This window comes from Bos taurus, chromosome 3, assembly GCF_002263795.3.
Source record: "Bos taurus isolate L1 Dominette 01449 registration number 42190680 breed Hereford chromosome 3, ARS-UCD2.0, whole genome shotgun sequence".
NCBI classification, from domain to species: domain Eukaryota; kingdom Metazoa; phylum Chordata; class Mammalia; order Artiodactyla; family Bovidae; genus Bos; species Bos taurus.
In genome coordinates this window covers 118,081,504-118,108,942 of record NC_037330.1, presented here as the reverse complement: position 1 = coordinate 118,108,942, position 27,439 = coordinate 118,081,504, and the positions used below count along the sequence as shown (strand labels likewise).

The window sequence follows — 27,439 nt, the reverse complement described above, 5'->3', positions numbered from 1 at the left end:
CCTCTGTCATAGCTGGTGGATCTTCGGGTCCCCTCTCTGCACCCCGCACTCTGCCCTGAAGGGCGACTGTCCCCAGCAGGGTGTCCCCAGCAGGAGTCTCAGGCTTCACGGAGCCTCCTTCCTGTCTCTTCCGGGACCCACGGGTGTTTTCCTGCAGCATCCAGGTTCCCAGGTGATGGGCCCTGCAGGGACCGTGCACTGGGGGCACTCGTCTAGGGGGGCCGTTTGCTGAAGGGCTCCCCTTAGAAACTCAAGGCTTGGAACCCGACCGGGTAGGGCGGCTCAGAGGAGGCCTACCCTGCCGGCACCTTCTCTGGGAGCTGCCACAAGCACCTGCTCCAATCACCTGCTGCTCAGAGCCGGGGGAGACGGCCGGCCACGTGGCTACCTCCCCCGTGTCCGTTCCTGGGCCCTGAGGCCAGGCACCGTCCCGGCCGCCCTGAGGACCTGGCCCTCCCGGGCACAGCGCTGTTCCTGGAGCCATTCTCCCGCGGTTTCTTTGACCTTCTTGAGCTTAGCCGGGGCTCCTCCAGGAAAGCACCCCTCCTCCAAAGCGCCTTCTCCCAGGGCTCTTATTCTGAGCTCATTCAGATGTCTGACTAAGCCAAGGGTCTCACGGCCTCTGCCTGCCCCCAGCACCCACGAGTCACTCTGCATGACCTCCTGAGGGGACCAGGCGGGTGGAGGAGGGGCGGGAATGTGGGGGGCGGGCTGTCTCTCCCGGCCCATCCCCTCCCCGGCTGAAACTTCACTCTCAGCTGGTTTGAGAACCGGGGACCCAGCCCACTGGCTCAGCTGAGCTTCTGACCACGCACAGAAACTAAAGAACTGTGGGGAGCTGGGGTTGTGCAGAGAAAACCTTCTCCCTGACTTTCTCCGTGGAGTGGGTGGGAATAGGCACGTGTGAAGGGAGACCCAGCCTCCCTCCTGCTTGGTCCCTGCCCCAAAGCCAATCAGCTGGTTAAAAGATAAACCGGAGAGACACACAAACACTCCGTGGGGTCAGCAGAGCGTGGCGGTGTCCCATGTCTGCTCACTCCGGGACCCTGTGGGCAACCTACGGACGGTGAGCCGAGGCTAGAGACGGTTTTACACAGACGGCCTTGCCGGTTGTCACAAAGCCCCATGAGAAAGGCAGCAGTGGGGTTTTATCCCCACTTCACAGCTGGGGAGACTGAGACCTCAAAGCCAGTTCCCGACGGGGACTGTGTCTGCTTGCTCTGGGGACGTGGTATCACACACGCTGCAAACAACAGCTGTGGACCAACCAGAGGAGAGAGAAGGCACCAGAGAAAATGGAACCAGAACCACCCCGTCTCTCTGGGGCCCCAGCTGTTCACGGCTTGGTGGGCAGGCTGTCTCCTCCGGGGCTCGGGGCGGGGGACCTTATTCAGGCCGGGGAGGGTTGGGGCCTCTGTGCCCTCCTCTGTCCTCGTCTCAAGCCTGGAGCATGAGGGCCGACAGCCAGCCCCTGGCCTGGGCCGGCTGCACCCTGCGGGGAGCACAGACAGCCCCCTACTTCCTGGGTCAGGACGTCCATCCACCCGACGGCAGCCACCTCCCCAGGCTGGGCGCTCAGAGCTCCAGTCGCCTCTTACTCAATCTGCCGCCTTCCTGATAGGTGATGTGGGTTGCGTGGCGATGCCGGGAAAAACTCACACACCTGGGTGAAGCACGCAGACTGATGCTGACGCCAGATGGCAAGAAGTGAGTGCTGAGCACAGCTGGGCACCGGAAGCCCACTAAGGAACCCAGGATTGGTCCCTGTCCACTCAAGGGGGGACACTGTCACCCAGGCCACACCAAGGGGTGCTCTGGGAGGAGCCTGCCCCTTGAGTGTGACAGGGGGAGTCTGGAAGGTGTGGAGCGGGGAGGGGCTGGGTGCTCGGCCACCCCCGTGGTCAGAACACCTGCTGACCTTTTCTCTTTACATATTCATGGATGCAGCAGCTGAAGTCTTATCAGAGGAGTCCCCAGCCCAAGTCCACCTGGCGCCAATTCTGAGCCTCTCTTCCCATGAATGATGTCTGGAGACCTCTCGGCCTGGAACGTCTCAGTGAGCAGAGCTGGACCACGGCATGGGAAGCAAGACACATCCGACATCCAGCCCAGAGAGAAGGCTGGGAGCGTCGCAGCTCAGCTCTTCCAGCAACACCGAGGAGTCAGAGTCCCTAGAAACTCATCACCCGCCAGCTCTGTTCACGCACGTGCAAGAGCGAAAGTGTCCACCGAAGGGGACATGTTTTACAGCAAAATCTAGAACAGCAGGGATGTCAGGACTTCAAAGCTTCCATCTCCTCCTTGCCCCTCTGATATGGTGTCTCAGGATTCTGGTAAGCTCATCTCCAAATGCCCTTGGGTTTTATCATTGCCCGAGAAGACATGCCCAAACCGCCACATCCCAGCTGGAAACATCTTGTGTAGAAACATCCAAAGGTGGCTTCAGGTCTGGTGGTAAGGGACCTGCAGTTGCAGCGGGCCGCCTCCCTCCTGCTCCCTGGGTGTGCTGGGCTCTGGGGAACACTGAGTTTCTACGGCCCCTGCAATCCCGCAGTTTCCTCCCTTGAATCAAACCTTGATCTTTGAAGCCCTGAGTTTTGTAGATTTAAACTGACCTGAAGGGACCAAGAAAGGACTCAGTGAGGCCGGGAGTCTCCCCGGCAGCTCTGAACACAGCAGGGAAGGGTCGGATTGCTCACCCCTCTGGCTGCCCCTTGGAAGGGACTCCCACACCGCGACGAACTTTGCAAAGACTCCTGAGGTCAGAAGGGCTATAGGGTGTGCCTGGGCTGGGAGTGGGGTCACGGCTTCTGCCCCCTCCCCACCGCCCAAGGGGGCATTGTAAAGTAGGGGCTCAGATTGTGAAGGATTTGTGCCTGTATTCAGGTTTTGTTTTTTTTTTTTTCACTCTAAGCAGGACATTTTGCTTTGAAGGGAGAGGTGACCGCAGAACTACAGGCCAGAGAGGCTGGACACGTACCTGCAGTGGAGTGGACACTCACTAAGAGGTAGAGGGCCTCTCTTTTGGTCAATGATCCTGCTGTTGGCCAGGCGGCCTGGCTCAACTGCTAATGGTGACGTTTACTTTCCGTTGGGAGGGTTCAGTCCAGCGGGTTCTCCTTGCACGAGACCTGAAGCGGTGCCGGGAGAACGAGCTGCCTAGACGGACGGCCTCCTCCAGCTGTTACTAAGTGGAACCTGGAAGTGTAGCAGTTTTATCCAGAGCCTTTTCTGTGATGTGTGTTCAGGGCCCCCTGGAATGGTCCCCTTGGCTTTGTCAGTTCCAGAGACCCAGATGGACACCACTTGTGCTATTGAAAGATGCCTCTCATGGCCTAGGTATTACTACCTCTTTCCACATTTCCATGGAAAACTTGTGGATGGCAATGTTAATTTAAGAAACTCTACCTGATTAGGTAGAGGGAGGGAGACATAGATAGGTGAGCCCTCAGACAACACAGTAGGTAGACAGTGGCCATCAAACCGCTAACTGGAGATCACTATTCTCATCACAGGACCTGGAGGCCTGGACCTGGAGAAGTGGGCTTCCTCTGAGCATGTGTCCACACAGGGGAGGGATCCAGAGGCAAAGAGTGGGTTTCGTGGGTCCCCAGATATGACTGGGTTCTTTCCTTGAACTTTGGCCTCGGGGTCTCCTGACTCTCCGGTGTGGGTACCTGTGTGCCCACCTGCATGGGCACTCCTTGTTCCTTGCCCCCTCTGTGGTCACCCCTGGCCAGGCCCTCTGCCTTGGGCTTGGGCGTGGGAGGCTCACAGGGCCTGGTCACCGGAAGTAGAGACCGAGGGGCTGGTCAGTCTGCAGGGATGAAAGATACCCCTCCAGCTCTAGGAGGAGGGGGCGTGGACTTTGCAATTCGGAAATCAAGAACGTTCTCTGTGGCCACCCCACCCGTAAGTTTCCGATGATTTGATCTGGCATGCCTCTAATCAGCCCCCGGGGAACGACCGTGACCTTCGCAGTCTTCATGACCTCCAAAGGCCTCAAGGACCCTGCGGGACAGCACAGGACAGGGCGGGACTTCATTGCCAAGACAGCAGTTCTGCCTTCCAAGGCCTCGGCAAGGAGTCCAGGTGCATGCGTGTGTATGCAGCATGCGTGTGTATGCAGCATGCGTGTGTGTGCAGCATGCGTGTGTATGCAGCATGCGTGTGTATGCAGCATGCTTGTGTGTGCAGCATGCGTGTGTGTGCAGCATGCGTGTGTATGCAGCATGCTTGTGTGTGCAGCTGTCTGTCTGTGTTTGCTGGATGCAGAGGCCCCTGGGGCTCGGGCTGCAGGGCGCCGCACCAAGGTCACTTCTAGGAGCCAGCAAAGTGATGGAAGTTGAGGACAGGCTGGAGCGTCTGCCTTTCTTGTGGGAACAGGAGTAAAGACTGGGGTGAGAAGGTTCAGGGTCCAGCATGTTCTGGCCCAGACCCCAGTCTCCAGAACCTTGTCTGGAGGCGGCACGGGGTCTGCATGGCCTCTCACCCATGGACAGCTCCATCCAGCTGACCCAGGTACCAGCTGTCCCCCATGAGCCATGCTTCTGGAGCCTCAGGGTGGTGAGCAGGGGACTTGCAGCTCCCTGGCCAGAAACCCTTTACCTGGGCATCACCCCAGCTCCTACTGATGCCCACGGACATAGTAAGGAGGCCAGCAGGTGGGGAGTGGGACTTCCTGCCCAACGTGGAGCGTGTCTGCACCATCCCCCTGCCCGCCAGGGCCACAGTCTCCTTCTTGGCTGCAGATCATGGCCTCCATGGGGCCTCTGCCCCAAGGCTCCCTCCTTACCTGCACTCACAGGCATAGTACCCTCACCTTTGCCCAGCCGCACGGACTGGGCTGCAGGGGGCGGGACAGCTGCCGTGGAATTCGTCATCAGGGAAACCAAAGGCACACAGAGCAGACAGTGACCCACCAGGAGGTAAACGTAAGTGGGCACGGAGGTCGTGTCTGGGGCAGGCAAGGAATTCCACCCGGGGAGGCTCTGCAGGGCTGGCCCTGGCTGGCAATGACCTCAGACCGCGGGGGTAGGACATAGGATGGGTGGCTGATGGGGGTCGGGGTAGCAGACGGGCACATGGAGGGGCTGAGGCCAGCTTTCCCAGACCTGGGCCTGCTGAACACGCTCAACCACATCAGCACTGGTGGTTCTAGAAAGTTCTACAGTCATGCACAGCCTAACACGTCTCACATCCCTGCTGGTCCCCTTTAAAGTGACGCGATTGTTATTTTTGCAACCGGTTCCAAGGTTCTCAGGCCGTGCTCAGGCTGCAGTGTAGAGAAGAGACGGAAGACGGGGGCTGCAGGGACGTCTTTATTGTTCCTGGGAGGGGAGCAGTATACACAGCCACGCTGCAGTCACTGAGCTCGTTAAAGACATCTCAATAAATAAAACAAATAAGCAACATATACACTGAAACAGAAAATATTAAAAAAAAAATGGTTAGCTGAGCGAATCATGGAGGAAGAGAAAGGGGAGAGGTGAGAATTCCAGGCTAACTTGAGACAGTCATGCAGAGGCCGGGGTCGGGGGTGGGGAGTGTAGCTCGAGGTTCCTTTGTTAAGAGCCTTGGTCCAGTTGAAACAGAATGTACAGGAAGGCATTTCTGGTTTATTTTTGTAAAAATATACACTAAAAAAAAAAAAGGCACTTAGAGGGAAATACAAAATCAAAATCCTTGTAAATGTGTTCCTGAATTCAGCGATCTTCAGAATCAATCCCCGCCCCCTTAAAAAATAAAAAAAAAAAATAAAAAAACAGAACCCAAGGTTGGGTCTATGAACACTCTCAAACAGCGGCGAGGATGGCACCGTGAGAGATGGACCGGCGAGACGGACCGTGAGCGCCACTTCCTGGGCAGGGGCGTCTCGGGGGCGGAGGCCGCGTGGTCCGGGGGGCTGCCGCTGGGCCCTTGTCTGGACGCCGTGCGGGAGCGCCGAGATGATGGGGCGGGGGGCTTCCTGGAGGTCGTTCGGGTTTCAGAAGTTGCAGACTCGGACGTTCCCCGATGCCAGTTGCACTCAGCCCCGCAAGAGAGTCTGGAAGACAAGGTACAGGGAGGTTGAGAAGCCGCCGCAGCCCTTGTGTCCTGGGACCGCGTGGCTGTTTCACCCCGTGGCCTTCCCATGACAGGACGTGACAGCTGTGAGCTGCTCTGATACCTGCCTGCCCCATCCTCCCGGCAGGAGCTGGACAGGCGGCCGTGGTCAGGGCCACCAGGCGCCTGCAGGCTGCTGCCCCCAGGACCCAGGCCCGGCCCAGAGGGCTCCCTCTCTCCCCACCTCCACCCTCTGCTGCCACTCCCAGACCCCGAGGGCCGGATGCCCTGTCTCCCGCGCCCACCAGAGCCTCGTCCCACACGGTGCCCCGCAGGCTGCTGCCGCCCCATGGAGGAGCCCCAGGCGGGCTCCCGTGGACAGAAACAGTGCCCTCCCCTGGAAAGGGAAGGAGGTGAGGGTGAGGTGACTGTTGGGGCTGCGAGGTCACGGTGAGAGCAAAGCCAGCCGTGGTGGGGGTGGGGAGTGAGGATGCAGAGCAATGGGGCAGCCGTGGAGTCGGGGCTGGCAGAGGGAGATGACTGTTTAAACCTGAGCTTTTAAAAAAATGCACTTACTTACTTACTCTGCTTTGGTCTTAGCTGCAGTGCACGGGCTCAGCAGTGGTGGTGGGTGGGCTTAGTTGCCCGACCAGGGACCGAACCTGAGTCCCCTGCATTGCAAGGCGGATTCTAAACCAGTGGACCACCAGGTCAGTCCTTAAACCTGTGCTTTTGAAATAACCATATATTCACAGACAGCTGCAAAAAGAATGTATAGGGAGGTCCCACATGTATCTCACTGGGTTCCCACACTCTTATCACCTTGCACTAGTCAAGTGAGGCGTCTCAACCAGAAGAGGGGCCTGGGCATGGCTGGCGGGCTGACTCACACTTCACTCGTGCGTGTGTGTGCGCGTGTGTGTGTGTGGTCTGACCCCGCTGGGCAGTAGGAGGCAGCAGCAGGGACGTGCCCCGCCCTCCGCTGGAGCCTGGGCTCCACACTGAGGCCCTGTAGCTCAGGGGGCTCTGGGACCCTTGACTGTATCTGGACAAATCCCTGCAAGCATGAAGACCCTGCCTCCCTGAACCCCAGCGCCTGGAGACACACACGTACTCCTTTTTTCCAAGTTCTGAGCACTCCAAATATGTCAGCCGTTTAAAGTGGTCCTGGGCAGAAAGTCAAAGGCTGTTCTCTCGGAGAATGTGGTTGTAATTAGATAATTAATAAGGGGGGCAGCTAGAGAAAGCTAAATGGAAGCCTTCCTCCGCGGGAGGAAGTCATTACAACAGGTTTTGATATATGAGCCTCGCCAGCCCTCCAAGGGGAACGGCATCATCCGTGGAAGCCAGGACGGCAGGGCCGCCCCGAGCAGTGTGGGTTTCGGGGTTCGCGCCGCACGCCCGTGGGGCCCAGGGCTCAGGCGGGAGCAAGCGGCAGGTTCATTAGTTTTCCTGGCTGAGGGCCCCCGGGCCCGCCCCCTTGATGTCACCCTGACCCTGGCCGGGTCTGCTGATGTGGGCGGCGCTCTCAGCCACAAATGTGAGGCAGCTGGGGCCCCGACTGCCTCCTGCGTGGGACAGCCACCTGAAATTGTGCGTGCGTCCTGTGCACAGCTCAGCCGGGCTCAGTCTGCCCGGTCCAGAAGCGGGGCAGGCGGAGAGGCCAGGGGGCGGCTGGACTGAGAGGGTGGGCGCCCTCCTCTCTCACCCAGGCCAGACCACAGGGCACTGAGAAGCAGCGGAGGGTCTTACTCCAATCTGTGTCCCGAGGGCCTGACACGGGGAGGGGCGCGCCGAAAGTGTTCCAGAAAGAGACACAGGTGGGCTTAAGGGGGAAGCGCTCATTGTAGGGTCTTCCGTTCATTCACTGATCCCCACCCACCCATCCCTCCACCCAAGTTCTTCCCTTCCTTCCTCCCTCTCTCCCTCCCTTCCTTTCTTCCTTCTTTTTATCCACCCATCCATCCACCCACCATCCACACACCATCCATCCATTCATCCAACCATCCACCATCCATCCACCCACCATCCACCCACCATCCATCCATTCATCCACTCACCCACCATCCATCCACCATCCATCCACCCACCCACCATCCATCCACCATCCATCCATCCACCCACCATCCATCCATCCATCCACCATCCATCCACCCACCATCCATCCACCATCCACCATCCATCCACCCATCCATCCACCATCCATCCACCCACCATCCATCCATCCATCATCCTTCTCTCCTCCCTTCCATCCACTCTCTGTTCCATCTATCCCCCCATCCACCCACCATCCATCATCCACCCTTCCTCCCATCCATCCATCCACCCATCCATCTATCCAGCCCTCTTTCCAACAGGCACTGAGCACCTTTCACGTGCCAAGAATGCTGCTAGTTGTTTAAAAAGCCCAGGCATGGATCCGAGAAGTCCATCAAGGGAGGATAAACGTGCTGATAAACAACTAGAGCTCAACCTAGACAATGGCAACTTTTTTACAGGAAGTGTAGCTAAAACTCTGCAACCAGAAGGAAAAGGACAAAATACCCTGACTTTTGTCAGAGCTGCCAAAAAAGGCTGCCAGTGGGACACTGAAGGCTAGAAGGGGGGTCAGGAGGCCAGGAGCTGCTCTCCGAAGTCCAGGGCTGTGGCTGTGGGCTGCGTCACAGAGCAGACCTCCAGGGCACTGCCCCAGCTCTCACTGCCCCTTCCGAGTAAAAAGTAGAAGCCCCTTCACCTCCATGGACCCCGGTACCCACGGAAGGGGCCAGGCTGCTCCTGCTGCCACAACTCTTCCCTCCTCCCACTCACTGCACCTAAAACAAAGACCCTCAACTCCTGGGCTCCCATGGACACTGGGGTGGGGGTGGGAGGTGCCACGGGAGACGGGCAGGAATAGGCCCAGTGGTGGAAGAGCTGACAGCTGACCCCCACCCTGGCGGGTCTCACCCAGTCTGCGAAGGTCGGTCCTCCTGCCTCTGGGGGTCTGTCTGGCACTGTCCTTCAGCTGGGGCCCTCTGGCCCCTCGCCGAGCCTGGACCCAGCCTCCTGACCATCTGAACACAACTCCCAAGAGCGGTTTGGAAGGAGAGAACCAACAAAATGTGCCATCAATACAGGTGGAAAACAAATAACGATTCACAACAGGGGACTGAGGGCCGTAGATCAGAAACGGCCTTGCTCAGTAACACACACACACACACACACACATGCACACACACACACACACACAGGCACACACATGTGCGCACGCGCACACACATGCACGCACGCACGTGCACACACGCACGCATGCGCACACACTCACGCACGCACGCACGCACACACACGGCCCCATGAGCAGGGACCAAACCCTCAAACAAGCGGAAATTATCATCTCGGGAGAAGCCAGGGGAGCATGTGAAGATGAAACAGGGATACTCTGCTTTGAAAGAGAAGGAGCAACAGGAGACAAGGGAAGAGCTCCAGGAAATCACGGAAAGAATAGAAGCAAAATAGCAAGACAGACACTGACGAAAAACCATTCCTAAATTGGAGACTGACCCCTGGAGTCTCCCAGCATCTCAGCCAAAAGACAAGGCACATGCAAAGGAGGGAGCGGATGCTATCACACACGAGATCCAGAGGGGAGGGTCCCGGGCTCAGGAAAGACCAGGGGCTTCAGGTTAGAAGGAACACCCAGCTCTGGAAAGGACACCCAACGAGACAGGCAACCAAGCCACAGCACACAGAAAGTTCTGGATCCTAAGACTGGAGAGAAATTCCCACAGGCCTCCAGACATAAGAAGACCCGGCCGGACTGGGGTGATGGGCCCCGTGCTCACACCACTTGCTAACTGACCATCCCAGGCCCCCCAAAGGTTCGACGGAGAAGGGTGGTGTCCCTGGAGCGCTGCTCCCCGAGAATCTGCAGACCCCCAGGAAGGAGAAGAAACATGGGGCACTCAAGTCCTCAGAAAGTGCCCCTCTCCAATGCCACTTCTGGGAAACACTGCTAGGAAACGTCTCCCATCTGGATGAAAAGCAGTCTGGGCTCTGTCTCCGCAGGCACGGTGACGACTGACCTAACAGTCTCCCTGCTGCAAACCAGACAAGCAGACAAGACGCTGTGCTCAACGCTCTTATAATCCTGAGGGGGCTGGGCACCATCTTTTCCCCAGCCAGGTCCCTAGGGTCTAGTGTGGCACCTGGCATACAGTAGGTGCTCAATAAATACCTGCTGAAAAAGGGACTCCAGTGAAGAAATCAGACTGACAGCAGAGGAGACAGTCAGCCAGGTGTGGTGCTGTTGAGTCGCTCAGTCGTGTCCAACTCTTTGCAACCCCATGGACTGCAGCATGCCAGGCCTCCCTGTCCATCACCAACTCCCAGAGCTTACCCAACCTCATGTCCATTGAGTCGGTGATCCCATCCAACCATCTCATCCTGTATCGTCCCCTTCTCTTTCCACCTTCAATCTTTCCCAGCATCAGGGTCTTTTCCAATGAGTTGGTTCTTCGCATCAGGTGGCCAAAGTATTGGAGTTTCTGCTTCAGCATCAGTCCTTCCAATGAATATTCAGGACTGATTTCCTTTCAGATTGACTGGTTTGATCTCCTTCCTGTCCAAGAGACTCTCAAGAGTCTTCCCCAGCGCCACGGTTTGAAAGCCCAGGTGTGTCGGCCAGCCGGGTGTGACATTCCGTGCTCCCTGCAGTGCCCTCCTGACATAAAGCACTCGGACTCCCGAGCATCCTAAGCATCTCTCCTCAAGACCAGCCGTGGTGGCACCAGCACACGGAAGCCTGTGAGAAGTGCAGAGGGCAGGCCTTGCCCTGAACCGAGGACTCAGCACCTGCACTCAGGCAAAATCGCTGCTCTTTGGAGAGCTCCTCGAGCAGGGAGAACTGGGTGGGGGTGCCCAGCCTGTATCACCTGTATCCCTGTTCAGAGATTAGACCGCAGTTGGGATGGGCAGAGGCGTGCCAGGGGCACGTGGCTGAGTGGAGAGCAAGAACTGGGGCATCGTGATGCTCCCTGTTGGGGGCGGGGCCCACCGTGGGCAGCGAGGCCTCGAGGTTGTGCCCACCGCTGAAATCCTGCCTGAGAGTTCCAGACCCAGAGACCCCTGGGGCCCACCCGCGACACCCAGTGGACACAGCCATGCAGCCAACCCATGTCCAGCTGTGACTGTACTTAGATGATCACCCACCTGAACAGGCAGGCAGCAGGGTGCCAGTGACGGGCCCCCGGGGGAGTCTGAGGGTCACCCACTGATCTGGCCGGGTTCTGTTCTTCCCGCTGGGTAAGGCCTCTAAGAGACCACAGGGACCCGGGTGCAGCAGGCTCTGCACGCCTCCTTGCCTGCTCCTGGCCAGACTGAGATGGGCAGGGTCAGTGGGTGGCCAGAGCAAAGCTCAGCCCCAGGGCCACGTGCCTGCCCCAAGGTCGTCTCTGTGACACGTTTGTCCAGGGATGAGAGGAGATAGGGGCTCTGCTTCCACGGGAGAGAATGGGAAGCCTGGGCTCCTGGCATCAAGCTCCGATCTGGCCTCCCTAACAGGAAAGCGGGCAGGCGGTAAACAGCACCGCCCTTTTGGGGGCAGGGCCGAGGCCCACTGGGACCGGGGTGGGCTCCCCTGGGCCATCGGAGAGGCCGGGGGTCCAGCTGTCCTTGTTGGGTGCTGGGCAGGCGAGGGTGGCTCAGAGGTGGGGCGTCCTGCCTTTCGGGCCCCCTCCTCCCTGCGACCTCTGGGCACCTCTCCTGGCTGGAAGGCCAGAGGGGCGGAAGCATAGAGAAACGGCCATGCCAAATGACAAAACGGATCTAATCCCACGACTGCTTGAGAACCTACACCTAGTAGGGCAGGAGCGGCCCGGAAGCCACTCTCTGCAGGTCCGACCCTATTAACTGCGACTTGGTTCTCAGAGATGTTTAAGGACACATTCCTGTGCGATGATGGTGGGCCAAGGAGGGACAGAAGCAAAGCCTGCTTCCTCTTCCAGCAAATGGAAATCAAAAAGCACCTGCCTGTGAGGACACTGCACTGTTAGCAGCTTCCCCTGAACGCACCTCACTCCCTCTCCCTGTCCTCCCTACCTTTGAAGGGGCTGCAAGTGGCCCCTGAACCAGGCAGTGGCTTTAAGAGGCAGGACACCCTGGTCTCTCTCTGCAGGCCCCTGTCAGAGGGGGGGACGAGGCCGTGGCCACGTGAGTCTCCTTAGCCCAGCCATCAGCCAGTTGGCAGCATACGGGGCCAGAGCTAAGACCCCAAGTTTCTGAGCCGGGGGCTGGCCCATCCCCTCTGGACAGGCCTGCTCACTCAGGATTGGCTGGGTTGGTGGGATCCCCTGACCACACCTCGAAGCTCTTAGGACTCCTGGCAGGAGTAAGGGCTTCTGCTCCTCTGCAGATAAGCTCGGGCCCTGGCCACTCTGCTCAGCTCTGCTGGGACCACAAAGATTCCAGGATCTGTGTGTCCAGCCCCAGGGCGACACTCAGGACCACCACTCCGACCCCAGCGCAGGCTGTGGGCTCCAGAGGGACCGTGCCCGTCTGTGCTGGTGACCTTGGACCCCCCAGGGGCTCTCTGTCCCCTCTCAGCCTCCCAGACAAGCCCCCAGCTTGCAGGCCCTATTTGCCTGGGGCCCCTGCCCTGCTCAGGGTCTGGGGTCAATGGGAGAGTGAAGGGGTGTGAGGACCCCTCTCTCCAAACTCTGGGACTCAGACGACTGAGCCCAGCCCATCCACCACCCATGAGAAAGAGGATTCCCCTCTGGAATGGCCATATTTACGAGGCCAGGGCACTTCTACGGCTCTCTGGGGCCTGCAGGCGAGCTGTTGGCCTTGCTCCTGCAGGCAGAGAGAACTTCACATCCACTTAGAACCGGAGCTGCGTATGCTCTCTCTCTCTGTCTCTCCCCCTCATCCTCTCCCTGGACTTGGCCTCAGTGACTCAGGCTGACTGCGTCTGGAGTGGCCTGTCTGCCAAGGGGAGATCGCCCTGAGAACAGGCTGGGGAGGGGGCGAGCTTGCCTCTGGGTGCCCCGGCAGCTCCCTCCCGCTGGCTGCTTCCCAGCATCCAGGCCTGGAGAGGCCCACCCTGTGGAGCCCACCCCGGCAGCCTGTGCCTCCGCAGGGCCAGCCCAGCTCCCCCGGGAGCTGCAGCAGGAAGGCCCTGGGTCCCCGCCGACCCACCCTCAGCACTACCCCGTGCAGCCTGCCTCCGAGGGAGGCCGTCCCATTTCTTCTCCATGAGTCACGAGACACTGCCAAGGGTCCTCCCACATTTCAGAGACAGAGAGGGAGTAAGTCAGCAGACAAGGAGGGCGCAGTCTCTTCCTGGTACACGGCCTTCCGACCTGGAACTACTTTAACCAGTAAACCAGCATTTCTTCAGATGCCACTGCATCCAGCTTCCGCATAAAACTCCCGAATGGAAGAGAGGGGAACAGACACTCACCCTGCAGGTGCCCCCTTTCAGCCTGGAGGTGCAGCAAGTGCCTTTAGAGGCGGTCATCCAGGGGCATCATTTCAGAGGTGACCAGAAGGATCCTGGGGGTGACATACCCCAGGTCACCGGGCGGGGCGGGTGTGGAATGACCCGCAGAACTCGGGTCAGCTAAGCCCTGGGTCAGAAACCCTCCCCCACCCACTGCCAACTTCATTCCCATGACACCCTTCACTCGGGTCCAAACCTGGGGGTACCGACTTAATAAATGTCTTTCCATGTTTGACAAGTGAGGGTGTGGAAGCACAGGCGTCCTCGTGACAGTGGCACCAGCTCGAGAGAACATTAACTGAGGTTCTGACGCTACGTGTTCTGTGGACACTGCTGTGTGATGGCCAGCGGCACCTGGTCCCTGCTTCCAGCCAGCTCACAGTTCACTTGGGGACAGACTGACATCATCACAAACTGCAGTGTGTTCTAATGAAGGTATAATAAAGGTACAGAAAGGTCTTCGATTATTTCAGTCAAAGTCGCTCAGTCGTGTCCGACTCTGCGACTCCATGGACTGTAGCCCGCCAGGCTCCTCTGTCCATGGGATTCTCCCAGCAAGAACACTGGAGTGGGTTGCCATGCCCTCCTCCAGGGGATCTTCCTGACCGGGGGATCAAACCCAGGTCTCCTGCCTCGCAGGCAGATTCTTTACTGTTTGAGCTACCCATGAAGCCCTCACTTTAAAAATACAAACATATAAATATCAATGATTATACAAAATATATGAAATGTTGGGGTTTCCCAGGTGGCGCTCCGTGGTAAAGAACTCACCTACCAGTGCAGGAGACATAAGAGACCTGGGTTTGATCCCCGGTCAGGAAGATCCCGTGGAGGAGGGCGTGGCAACCACTCCAGTGTTCTTGCCTGGGGAATCCCATGGACAGAGGAGCCTGGCGGGCTGCAGTCCACAGGGGTGCAAAGAGTTGGACACGACTGAGGTCACTGAACACATATGCACACGGGAAATGTTATAATAGAAGTAAACCTATAACAGCACAGAGTGAAAGCAGAGAGGAAGCAAAGCGCAAGTTTCCAGGCTTTGGGAGCTCTTCAGAGAGTCAGGGGCTGGCGCTGGGTCTTCAGGAAGCCTGGTCTTGGGCAGGAAGGGGGAGGGTCTTGTGGGCGGAGGCGAGGGCACACAGGCACGGACAGGTGGGCTGGAGGGTGGGGAGGACTGGGGATGACGAAAAGGCAGCTCTGGGGGTCAGAGGTGGGCAGGACCCCACGGGGCAGTGGGGAGGGAGTGGATAGGGAGGAGCGCCCTGCAAGATGAGTTGGGCTTTCTGGAGATTGTGGTGGGGAGACCCCAAGGAGGCCTGGTGGGGAAGGAGCCCGGCTGGGCCCCTGCTGCTGTCCAGGAGGAAGGGGCCGAGGACCCCAGCAGCTGCAGAGAGTCGGCCAGAGGTGAGGCGGCCGGGGCTACAGAGGGGCCATGATCCCAGGAACTAAACGGGGGTCAGGGGAGAAGGTGCCTTTGTGGGGAAACAAGACTAGGTCTGTTTCCTAGTCTTGTGAGCAGCCGGTGGTCTCAGGATTCCCTGAAGGTCAAGTTCAGCCAGCAGGATGTGCGGCTCCGGCCCCAGGAGAAGGCTAGGGGCCTCAGACTTGGGAGCAAGACCCTCCCCTTGGAAGTGATGAGGGCACCTTGCTTTGCCAGGATTTGAACCAGGCCTCTGGATCCCAAACCAGGCGCCCTTCTCCATTCCTGTGCATCCTGTCGGGGACAGAACCAGGGGACACGGGCCTTTAAGGTCACATGTTCAGGGAACGCGTGGGGCTGAGCTTGAATCTTCTGTAAGAAGTCTTCTCAAGAAGAGTCTTTGAGTCCCTTGGACTGCAAAGAGATCCAACCGGTCCATCCTAAAGGAAATCAGCCCTGAATATTCATTGGAAGGACTGATGCTGAAGCTGAAGCTCCAATACTTTGGCCACCTGATGCGAAGAACTTACTCATTTGAAAAGACCCTGATACTGGGAAAGACTGAAGGCGGAAAGAGAAGGGGACAACAGAAGATGAGATGGTTGGATGGCATCACCAACTCAATGCACATGAGTTTGGGTGGACTCCGGGAGCTGGTGATGGACAGGGAGGCCTGGCGTGCTGCAGTTCATGGGGTCGTAAAGAGTCGGACTCGCCTGAGCGACTGAACAAGTGTGCGCAGCTGGCCAGCAGTGCCCCCTCCTGGCGGGAGGACCACATCGCAGCAGAGAGCTACGATTTTCACCCGGCCCTCGGAGTCCCCAGGTGAGCGGGGCTGGCTGGGAGCTGTCTTCTGCATGTTGGAAGGAACAGGGCGTGCCAGGACCTGGCTCTCCACAGGCGATTCTGCTCTCGTTCCCACATCGTCCACGTAAACACACCGTGTGAACCGCTGGGGTCAGAGCAGAGGAGCCAGAGCTGGGAAGGAAACCGAGACCCCCGCTGTTTGAAGAGGCCGCCGCCCCATCCCTTTCAGGGGAGCACAGCCCGGAAAACGCTAAAGAACATTTCCCATGAATGATGAAAATGGGGGACAGAAAACTGTTTCCAGGAACACGTCGGCTGTGATGACGACCTCTCCCTGACTACTGCAGGCCTTCAGTTCCCAGACGAATCTCAGAAGAGCAGGCAATTTTTAAAATGCAAAATGGTTTACAGAAATAGCTTCACCTTGATGTATTTTACCGGACACTCTTTCTTCCAACCACCAAGAAAAAACCTGCTACGTTTGAAACATTATGTGCAAAGGTGTGCAAACCCAGGAAAAAAACAAAACCCAGGAAAGCGGCAGGAAGACTCCTACTGTGACCTGGTCCCCAGTCGGCCCCGTCTCTGGGAGCCCTGAGTCTGGCGATTGATGTGGACAAACCAGTAGCACACAGGGGCTCCTGGCAGGAGGGTGTCCTTCTGGGCATGGGGATACCCCAGGTGCTGGGGAGAAGCCGGGGGCTTGGCCAACCCACCCCTTCTGCCTCCCAAGCTCCGGACTCGGGTGCTCTGAGCCCATTTCCTGTTCTCAAGCTTCAGCACCACCTGAATACAACTGATCTCTGCTGGGAAACATCATACTTAGAAATGGACCAGGGATTTTCCTGGTAATCCTACGGTTAAGACACCTCGCTTCCACAGCAGGGGCCGGGGGCACAGGTTCAGTTCCTGGTTGAGGAACTAAGATCCTGCATGCCTCTGGACATGGCCATAAAAGAGAGAGAGAGAGACAGGACAGAAATGAACGGGTCCTCACTTAAGCGCGAAAGGCCCTCAGGCATTTGGGTAAGATGAGCTCAGAGAAGCAGGGCAGGGTGAGTGAGTGACCCCAGGCCGGACCGGCCAGGCGGCTGTGAGCAGCCAGCACTGCCCCTCCGGGTGGAGGCCAGGCCTGGGGTCCAGAGGAAAGGTGTGCATGGTGACAGCCGCCCCTGCAGAGCCCGGTCCCCTGCCCCCCGTGGTCACTAACTCTGACCGAAAGACACCTACCTGATGGGCCTGCAGGACAGGTGTTCATGTGTCTCAGGGCAAATGCAGAGAGCCAGAGCAGTGCAGACACTGAGAACTGGGGGTTCTGGACTGGCCACTCTTCCCTGGCAGCCCGCCAGCCTCGCAGCGAGAGGGTGACCCCAGGCCCATGGCTCCCACCCTGTCTTATCCCTTGACTTCCACATGCTGCTCATGACCGTGGCCTCCTGCTGGTGGGAAAGCCAACACCCTGGCTTGTACAGACACTCGAGTTCCTGGCAGCAAGGAAGTGGGGCCCTCGGGGCGTTAACAGGGGGCTCTGTTGTCAGCTGAGGAGGACCAGCCGGGGGTCCCAGCCCTCCAGAAACGTGTGTGTGTGTGTGTGTGTGAGATTGTGAAAGTCGCTCAATCCTGTCCAACTCTGAGCGTCCATGGAATTCTCCAGGCCAGAATACTGGAGTGGGTAGCCTATCCCTTCTCCAGGGGATCTTCCCAACCCAGGGATTGAACCCAGGTCTCCCGCATTGCAGGAGGATTCTTCACCAGCTGAGCCACAAGTGAAGCCCAAGAATACTGGAGTGGGTAGCCTATCCCTTCTCCAGGGGATCTTCCCAACCCAGGGACTGAACTCAGGTCTCCCGCCTTGCAGGAGGATTCTTCACCAGCTGAGCTATCAGTCATGGTCACTCTGCTGATCTTCAAAGAACCTGGAGCTGCTGCTGCCTCTGGGAAATGTGTTAGATAATTTCTCCAAAACAAAGTCATCCATCACTCTCCTTCCAACAAAGAGCCCAATTCCCAACGATTAGATTTGGAGATTCAAACTTCTAATTTCACAATACACAAATTTAAGGGCTCTTCCGTCTGCTGAACAGACAAAGGTCCACCCAACCTAGAAGGGCTTGTGCGTGTGGGCGACGGACTCTTTAAACTGAGTGGCTGCTGATATACCATGCTGTGGCAATTTCAGTTGGCCAGCAAAGTGATTCGGTGATACACAGATATATTCAGTCTTTCTCAGATTCTTTTCCATTACAGGTTCTCACAAGACATTGAGTAAATTCCCTGTGCTATACAGTGGGTCCTTGTGGGCTGTGGGTTTCACGCACACATGTTAATATATGTCTGCGTGTGTCTGTTAATCCCAAACGCCTAACTTACCCTGCCCTACTTTCCCCTTTGGTAACCATAAGGTGGCTTTCCCGGTCTAAGAGTCTGCTTCTCTTTTGGAAATAAGTTCATTTGTATCACTTTTTCAGATTCCACAGTAAGTGCCATCATGCGGTACTAGTCTTTGTCTGAATTACTTCCCTGAGTGTGAGACTCTTACCAGGCCACTGGTAACTGTCCGCTGCTGACTGTCACCGCGGGGCTGAGCAGTCCAGTCTGGGAAGGGTGGGTTCTGGGGGACCAATGCCGGGAGGGAGCCCTTCTCAGCCTTGGCTTCCATGAAATAGTTCTGGGTCACGCCCTTGTCCAGGACAGCTCTCGGCCCCTGGGGCCAAGGATGGAGACACAGAAATATGCTCATTATTGCTCAATTTTTAAAAATTCAATTTTCCTGGACTGAAATCCCACATTTATAAATTATAGAAGACTCAAATCCTACGGAATAGACTGTGTTTTTAAAATATTTTGGAATAGGAAAAAAAGAAAACCCTGAATTATTCTGTATTTTCCTACCCAGCGTCTTTCCACAGAAAGTGACAGGAATGAGAAGTGACCAGCGGGTACACACGCTTCTGCCCTCCGACCTCAGCGGGACAGCCTGACCTAGGCCGTGCGGTGACCCAGGGGCGCCTCTATTTTAAAGGCTTTGTGGAACAGCTGGTTCTTCGGAGCCTCTTCCCAAGCTGAGGGCTGTTGCAGTGAAGCATTTGAAAATAAACGAACCCCCTCCCTGGATGCCCTGACGGGGAGGCGCTGACCTCTGCCCAGGGGTGTGACCAGGCCTGACCTGGGGACGTCGTGCAAGGCTGGGGCTTGGGGTCTGTGAGCCTGCAGCCTGGTCCTTTCTCTCTCATCTATAGCACGGGCTGCTTCTATCTGCCCAGGTGAGTGCACAGCTGCTATATGACAGATGCCCACTTTGTGTCTGCGGGGAGTGTTAATGAATGAGCCGGCTGGCATTCCAGGGACGGAACCCCGTTTCAGGTCACATGTTCCGGCTCCCCCAGATTCGGGATGACCGTACAGCACGGGCTGAGCAACTCGAGTGGCCGGACTGGATGGTACAAATACAAATAGACGTTTCTCTGACATGCAACCGCGTATAACAAAGGTCTATGGTGCACAGAGCGTGTGTGGGGCTCTGCTGCAGACCCAGCAGGTGGAGTGGACAGGGGCGGGGAGCAGGGCCGGGAGGCTTCCAGGCCTTCGGTACCTGGATCGTATGTGCATTTGTGTGTACACACATGTCACCATAGTCCACCTACCTATGTGTATATGCACCGGATACACATATACCAACATCACATACAAACATGTATGCGTACCGCCACACTCGTCTCTGAGAGGGCTCACCTCTGTCCCCAGTTTGCTGCTGACTTAATGGTTTGGGGGTTGAGATCATGCGCTCACGTTGCTCCTGACGGCCCACCGCACAGATGTTGGCAGGAATTCAGGGCCGGCTTCAATCACACCCAGCCACTCCCCTGGGCGTGATGGCTCAGGGTGTCTCCACGGCTCCTCCGCTGAGGCCAGGAGCCCTGGGGTGGCCGGGCGTGGACAGCAGATGGAGAAGGGGCAACTCTGCGCCCTGGAGTCTGCCCAAGGAGGACACGGGATGCCCTCTTCTTAAAAGTACCTTTCTGATCACTCATGCTAACACTTCCCATCTCTTCCTTTCTGGTCGAGTCAGCCTGACAGTCACTCGTGGAAATCACAGATGTCCACGTGCCACACAGACCTGTGTACTCACCAAATATTCCTCTGTAGTCTTTCATTGATTGCAACCGTATTCCTGAGTTTGCAAGCCGGAAAAGACTACTTTTATTAGAAAGACAGCAGTGCCAAGACCCAGAGATTGGGGATGAGACTGCAGAGTTAGAGTCAAAGCAGAGTAGGTCAATCTCTGAAAGTCTGATCTCATGCTTCTGAACAAACCAAAGGCTACTGCTCCTTAAAGGGAATCACCCTTCCATAGTCAGCCCACTTTAAACACGTTTATTTGCCATTCGGACTCCAGCCTAATATCCTACAGTAATTTCTGTTGCCGAGACAGACCCATGAATAAGGAAAGCAGTGTGTGTGTCAGTGTTTATAAAGGAATTCAGCTTCTACTTTGAGTCTTAGACCCAGCAATCCACCTTCCCCTCTAGACACTCTTTAATCAAGCTTTGTCAATAAATAGATGCGATGCAGATGTTCTGTGGAGTTTTAAAGAATTCAGGTTGAATCCACTTTAAAATAAAACACTACCCAGCCATCACGTACAGAGGAGGGAAGTTAACAGACTGAAGAAAGCTTTAACAAAACCCGAAATGGAGGCAGGATTCCGAAAATCAGTGAATACACCTTGAACCAGAAACAAGAATTTGAATAATGCTTAGCGAAAGCACAGAAAAAGACCGAAAACACTTTCAACATCTAACAGGAGTCACTTCAAGGAAATCTGGGGTCTCACATTTGGTAAACAAAGAAAGGAAGCCATAGTTACAATCTGAAAAAGTTTTATGATTTGTTAAGAACTTGAATGAAAAGTGCCCTCTTTAGAAATGGAGCCGCCCTCCCAAATGAATCTGAAATGAGTTCATTTAGACAGTTTTATCAGGCACACCAGAGAAGGCAATGGCACCCCACTCCAGTACTCCTGCCTGGAAAATCCCATGGACGGAGGAGCCTGGTAGGCTGCAGTCCATGGGGTCACTAAGAGTCGGACAAGACTGAGGGACTTCACTTTCACTTTTCACTGTCATGCATTGGAGAAGGAAATGGCAACCCACTCCAGTGTTCTTGCCTGGAGAACCCCAGGGACGGGTGGGCTGCCGTCTCTGGGGTCGCACAGAGTTGGACACGACTGAAGCGACACAGCAGCAGCAGCAGCGTCAGGCACACACCCACTTCACAAAGTACAGTGAACACGTCTGAGGCTTCAGGACACCAGCAAGACCGACCCCTGCATTGTCCAATTGTCTTCCCTCGCGTCACGGGGCGGCTCCGGTCGCGGCGAGGGTGGTGAGGCTGCAGCCACAGGCACGCGCCGCCTTTCCTGGGGCGACGCCGGGCCTCGGTCTGGTCTTCCTGCTCCTCCAGGCCGGCTTGGACTCAACTCCACACGGCCACTCAGGACTCAGGCTGGTAGAGTCTCTGCTGACTTGTAGCTGCCCTGTGGGGGCACACAGCCCCCCAGCCACTCGGGATGGTGGCACACAGACCCTAAGCTGTCCACACTGACTCCTGCACATGTCCACCCGACACGCCGCTCCCACTTCCGCCAGGAGCCCCCCGGCTGGTGCCCGTCACCTGGCCCGGCCCGACCACAGGGTCTGAGGAGTGGAGCAGGGACAGCCAAGCTTTGGGGGTGCCACTGAATCCACCCCAAGGGCCAAGGCAAGGTTTTAAACAAAGGTTCTCCAAAACACAAACAGTAATTTGCAGACAGTCACTTGGGAGACCATCTGATCATATGATTACACCCCCCGTGTGTGTGTCAGCCACTCGGTCGTGTCCAACTCTTTGTGACCCCACGGACTGTAGCCCACCAGGGCTCCTCTGTCCACGGGATTCTCCAGGCAAGAATACCTGAGTGGACTGCCGTTTCCTTCTCCAGGGGTTCTTCCTGATCCAGGGATTGAACCCAGGTATCCTGCATTGCAGACAGATTCTCTACCATCTGAGCTACAGGGCAGTCCCTGATTACACAACTTTCTCTAAACGTGGGCCTCGGAGTCCTGAAGGTTCACACGTGGCAGAATCAGGCCCAAATCAGGCCTATGAGGGCAAAGGTGCAGAGAGCCAGGCACTGGATGAAGTGTGAAAGAACGCAACTTTTAGAAAATAGTCACTGAGGTCAGCCAAGCTGGAATCACGATTGCGGGGAAAAATATAAACAACCTCCAATATGCAAATGATACCACCCTCATGGCAGAAAGCAAAGAGGAAGTAAAGAGCCTCTTGATGAAGGTGAAAGAGGAGAGTGAAAAAACTGACTTAAAACTCAACGTTCAAAAAACTAAGATTGTTGCATCTGGTCCCATCATTTCATGGCAAATAGATGGGAAAAAAAATGGAAACAGTGACAGACTTTATTTTCTTGGGCTCCAAAATCACTGCAGATGGTGACTGCAGCCATAAAATTAAAAGATGCTTGCTTCTTGGAAGAAAAGCTATGATAAACCTAGACAGTGTATTAAAAGACAGAGATATTGCCGACAAAGGTCCATCTAGTCAAAGCTATGTTTTTTCGCCTGGAGAATACCAGGGACTGAGGAGCCTGGTGGGCTGCAGTCCATGGGGTCACAAAGAGCTGGACACGACTGAGCGACTAAGCATCACAGCCATGGTTTTCCAGTGGTCGTGTACAGATGTGAGAGCTGGGCCATAAAAAAGGCTCAGCACCGAAGAACTGACGCTTTTGAACTGTGGTGTTGGAGAAGACTCTTGAGAGTCCCTTGGACTGCAAGGAGAACAAACCAGTCAGTCCTAAAGGAGACCAATCCTGAATATTCATTGGAAGGACTGATGCTGAAGCTGAAGCTCCAATACTTTGGCCACCTGATGGGAAGAGTCGACTCACTGGAAAAGACCCTGATGCTGGGAAAAACTGAAGGCAAAGAGAGAAGGGGCAACAGAGGATGAGATCCTTGGATGGCGTCACCGACTCAATGGACAAGTTTGAGCAAAGTCATGGAGATAGTGAAGGACAGGGAAGCCTGGTGTGCTTCAGTCCTCGGAGTTGCGAAGAGTCAGACACAACTGAGCGACCAACAACCACCACCACCACAACGATCAGCCGTAATAGCAAAACACCAAGTAACACGACGACGCAAAGCCCGCCTCAGCGGGGCCTCACTGACTCACAGCCTGTTGAACTGAGAGGATGTGGCGGCTGGAAGGGAGGTGAGGAGGGTGAGCACTGGGCTCCCAGGTGCCGCCTCCTCTTTCCTCTCCGCCCTCCAAGAGATGGGCCACCTGGCTCCCAGGATGGGGGCGGCTGTGCTGCCGTGACAGCTCCACCGTTACTTCAGGAGGCTCGTCATGGCGGAGGGAACAGCCGTCCCTGCTTGATGCCCCAGGGTTTTGTGAAGGCTCCTTGTTGAGCTCGGAAGACAGCTCCACGGGGCACTGCTAACTCATTACTTCCAAATCCAGTATCCCAGGGCTCTGGAATGTCTCCCCGCTTCTTCCTGGTTGTTACCCTGGTCATTTCACTCCCATCACAACCAGGAGGTGTATCTGGGCAGCTCACTCAGGATGTCCTTCCTGGTGAAGCTTCTCTGTGCTGGAGACAGAGCTCCCATTGACCCGACATTCGACTCCCCCACCTCCCCTGCCCGCTAGCCCCATTCAGCTCAGGGGGACCTCCGAGAGCCCTGCACAAAACCGCAGCCTGGGTGCCTCACACACACCCAACATCCCCCTGGCTCCAGAAAACAACCTGAAAGCCAGCTCTCTGACCTTCTGAGTGAGGGGAAGTCGGGGCCGGACGAGGGGTCACCACACACACCGCACTCATCTAGCTTCAAAGACCGGGGAACCCTACAGCATATTCTGGGAGGGAACTCGGTTCTCTCTCATACCTTGTCCTGGAGACTAGACAAGCATAAAGGAAAGCTTTTCAGTGAACCAAAAGGATGTGGAAGGAAACCAGTTCCTCCCCCACAATATAGTTCAGTCTGAGTTTCAAGAATTTTAATCATTGAGTTGAAGACAGAATTAACACTAAGTAAAGCTGTGACCTGGGATATTTACAGGGCTTCAGAGGTTAATGTCATTTCACTAGCAGCTGGGCACTCAGATCCCAGAAGAGGCTCTAGGCAGCTGGGAAGCATGGGAGTTGTTCTGTTGGTCTTTAGAATAAAATTCACGACACAGTGGCTGTCTTAGTGGGGATTTACAAAAGCTAATGGTTTTCCCAATAAGACATCCAATCAAGGTCCGTCTAGTCAAGGCTCTGGTTTTTCCACTGGTCATGTATGGATGAGAGAGTTGGACTGTAAAGAAAGCTGAGCACTGAAGAATTGATGCTTTTGAACTGTGGTGTTGGAGAAGACTCTTGAGAGTCCCTTGGACTGCAAGGAGATCCAACCAGTCCATCCTAAAGGAGATCAGTCCTGGGTGTTCATTAGAAGGACTGATGATGAAGCTGAAGCTCCAATACATTGGCCACCTGATGCGAAGAACTGACTCATTGGAAAAGATCCTGATGCTGGGAAAGATTGAGGGCAGGAGAAGGGGACAACAGAGGATGAGATGGTTGGATGGCATCACTGACTTTATGGACATGAGTTTGAGTAAATTCTGGGAGTTGGTGATGGACAGGGAAGCCTGGTGTGCTGCAGTTCATGGAGTTGCAAAGAGTCGGACACGATTGAGCAACGAACTGAACTGAACTGAAGTTCAGACAGTGAAGATCACAAACATAGAAAATGTAAAATCACCTTGGTTTCCTCAGGAAGTGATCCTACAGCATTCAGTAACATTCCCTCCGCCGCCCCAGGGCCACCAGGGTCACTGACGACCTGGTCTGCAGGATTCTCGGAGATCTCCCTGGTGAAATCTTCTCACCACCCTCAAGCTCTTCAAACAGAACCTCACCCGCTGACTGGCACCGACATGCGGGGCAGCCGGGAGGCACCGCCCCCAGACCCTGATGTCCCTGCTGGGCTGGGGGCTGACACAGTGGACCCTGAGGATGCCATACAGCCACAGGGGAAGAGTCATCAGTAAACCTCCCGCCTGAATCCGTCCCCTCATCAACTGTGCAAAGTAAACTCAGCTTTTCACCTTCTGTCACTTTGTCTGGATGAAACAGACCCGGCCACGCCAGGCAGCAGGTGTCAGGGCCTTGGCAGAGCATCCTGTGGGCCACTGAAGCTCAGGGCGACACGTGGACGCCACGCACAGAGGGGGCGACCTGCCAGCCCTGCAGACAGCTGGGAAGCGAGGAGGGGGCACTGGGGACCAGACCTCGAGGGCTCCGAGAAGGAGACGGCACAGCTGCCCATCACCACCCTGTCTCCCCTGTTTGGGAGGCTCTGGGCACTGGAGGCACGAGAAGCCGCCCGAAACTACTCCGAGCATCTCAGGGGTGCAGCTTCACGTGTACCCTAGGCCTCCATGTCTTTTTTCATGGGGGAAACTCAATGGATGACGCCGCAGCCCCTCTGCCCCTTTATCCACCCCGCTCAAGGAAGGTGGATGTGGGGAGGGAAGCCAAGTGCTCAGCGCAGGCCCCCGGGAGCTGGCTACAGGGAGCACATCCCCACCCCCAACCAGCAGCTCCCCCCCGACACCCCAGCCCCACAGGGAGGCCCCGCTTGGCCCAACTCTGCCGACACCGAGCCGCGTCTGCCTGACCCCGAGCCCTCCACCTCAGCCATCATCTGTAAAAAGCGGGGCAGTCCAGTCCAGGAGGAGCTGCAGAGCCTCGGAGCTGGGGCTGCCCTCGGGGATCAGGCAGCTTCACAGAGGGACCTTCCATCGGCTGAGCCCTCCCGCCTCCCGGCCATCTGATGATCTTGGTCACGGCTCATCCCCAGGCTGGACCTCACATCTCCCGGCTGGAAGCGGGCACCTGGCTTGAGGTCTCCATGACCCCGGGGGTCTGCCGATTTTTGAGAATCTCAAGGGAGATGTGAAGCTCACTCGCCTGTCCCGTGGGGGCACAGCTGGTCACTGTTTAGTCCCTAAGTCGTGTTCAATTCTTTGTGACCCCGTGGACTGCAGCCCTCCAGGCTCCTCTGTCTGTGGAACTCTCCAGGCAAGGAATACTGGAGGGGGTTGCCATTCCTTTCTCCAGGGGATCTTCCCAACCCAGGGATCGAATCCGCATCTCCAGCACTGGCAGGTGGATTTTTCACCTCTGAGCCAGCAGGGAAACCCCGGGGGCACAGGTAGCCTTTGATAAACCTGTTTGAAGACCTGGTTAGAGCTGTGGAATTCTCAATTTTCCCGGAAGACGCTCAGCACTAAAAGCACACACACACCCCCTTCTTGAGGAGGAGGCTGGTTTAAACAGCAGATTTCTGAAGGGAAGCAAGAGGCTAGAAGGAACCCAGATAAACACTGAGGGGTCGGGGAGGCCAGGAGCAGCTGAAGCTGTGGATCCAGATGGACTGAAGCCAGATGTGCCGCCCACAGTCCTGGCTTCGCACAGCGGCCCTTATCGGCCATCGCTTCCTGACGCTTCGCAGATGCACAAGCAGAGAAAAGCTGGTTCCGTCCACCTCACAGCCGGGAGACCAGCCACACGCAGCCCTCAGCCACCCACTCCCGAGAGCCGGTGCCCTCCGCCCCGGCCCCCCTCTGGAGGCCCCAGGAGCTGGGGTGCCGCTGACCCCTCTCCTGCCTTGCATCAGAGCTCCTCCCTGGCCAAGCCTCTAGACAACTCTTCTGCTCCAGTGCTGAACGGCTTCCCCACTCTGTCTTCAAAACCCCGGCCTTTTCTTTCTGCTGGAACGGAAGGCGGGTGCGTGGTGACGATGAGCCGGCCTCACTCCGCCCTGTCTCCATCCTCCCCCTTGGCTCCTGGTTTTTCTCTCCTTATTTCTCCTGTTTAACTCAGGAGAGCCAGCCCGGCCCCTCAGAGACGTGCTGCTGCAGGAGGGAGCGGGAGGCGGATTTAAATCACAGAGAATTTAAGAAGAGGGACGCGGTCACCGTCCGTGCTCCCCCACTTCTGGGCGAGGATGGACAGGCACAGGGCAACTTCAGGGGTCGAGGAAGCAGCCCCCAGCTCCATCTTCACAGTAAAGCAGGATTCTCAGCAACGCGACACTCTCCTCCAAGGGACAGCAGGCATCAGAGGCAGAAAATGGAGCCCCAGGAACCCGAGCTCTCTCAAATTAGAAAAATAGATGCTCGAAAGAAAGAATCATCAAAGAGACATTCAGGTCCGTCTCGCCCCAGACCTCCCCTGGGCTGATCCCCAGGGGCCACGCTGTCCAGCCCTCTCTGAACATCCTTGGGTTCGGGGTCTGAGGATAGGGCAGACTCCCGCACTTGGGGGGGCAGCTCCAACTGTCTCAGGTTCTGAGACTCGGGCCACACTGGACGATGCCCTTGGCCCATCACAAGAGGCTCTGCCGTTAAACCTCAAGGTCCCTGGACACAAATCTCCCCAGGCGCACGCTTGGACCGGTCTACCTGTCCCCCCGGCCGTCACCTGCCCTGGCTCTCGGCAGCTGGAACTGTCCCCAATGCCCCAGTTTCTGAAGGGCTCCTCAGAAGCATATTCTACTTGCTAAAAGAAGCTCTGTCCTTGGAGAACTCTAAAAACTGAGTTATCACTTCTCAGTGATTCAAACAGACTCGCTCCC

At 56.5% G+C, this 27,439-nt stretch overlaps 1 protein-coding gene across 1 annotated transcript in view; it reads right to left on the bottom strand.

The window, feature by feature from the left end:
* Positions 1-5,308: 5,308 nt before the first annotated feature.
* TWIST2 (twist family bHLH transcription factor 2) overlaps positions 5,309-27,439 on the bottom strand; it is a 52,260-nt gene continuing 30,129 nt past the window's right edge. The window contains 1 exon segment of the mRNA NM_001083748.1: positions 5,309-6,046. The gene's annotated coding sequence lies outside the window, so the exon portion shown is untranslated.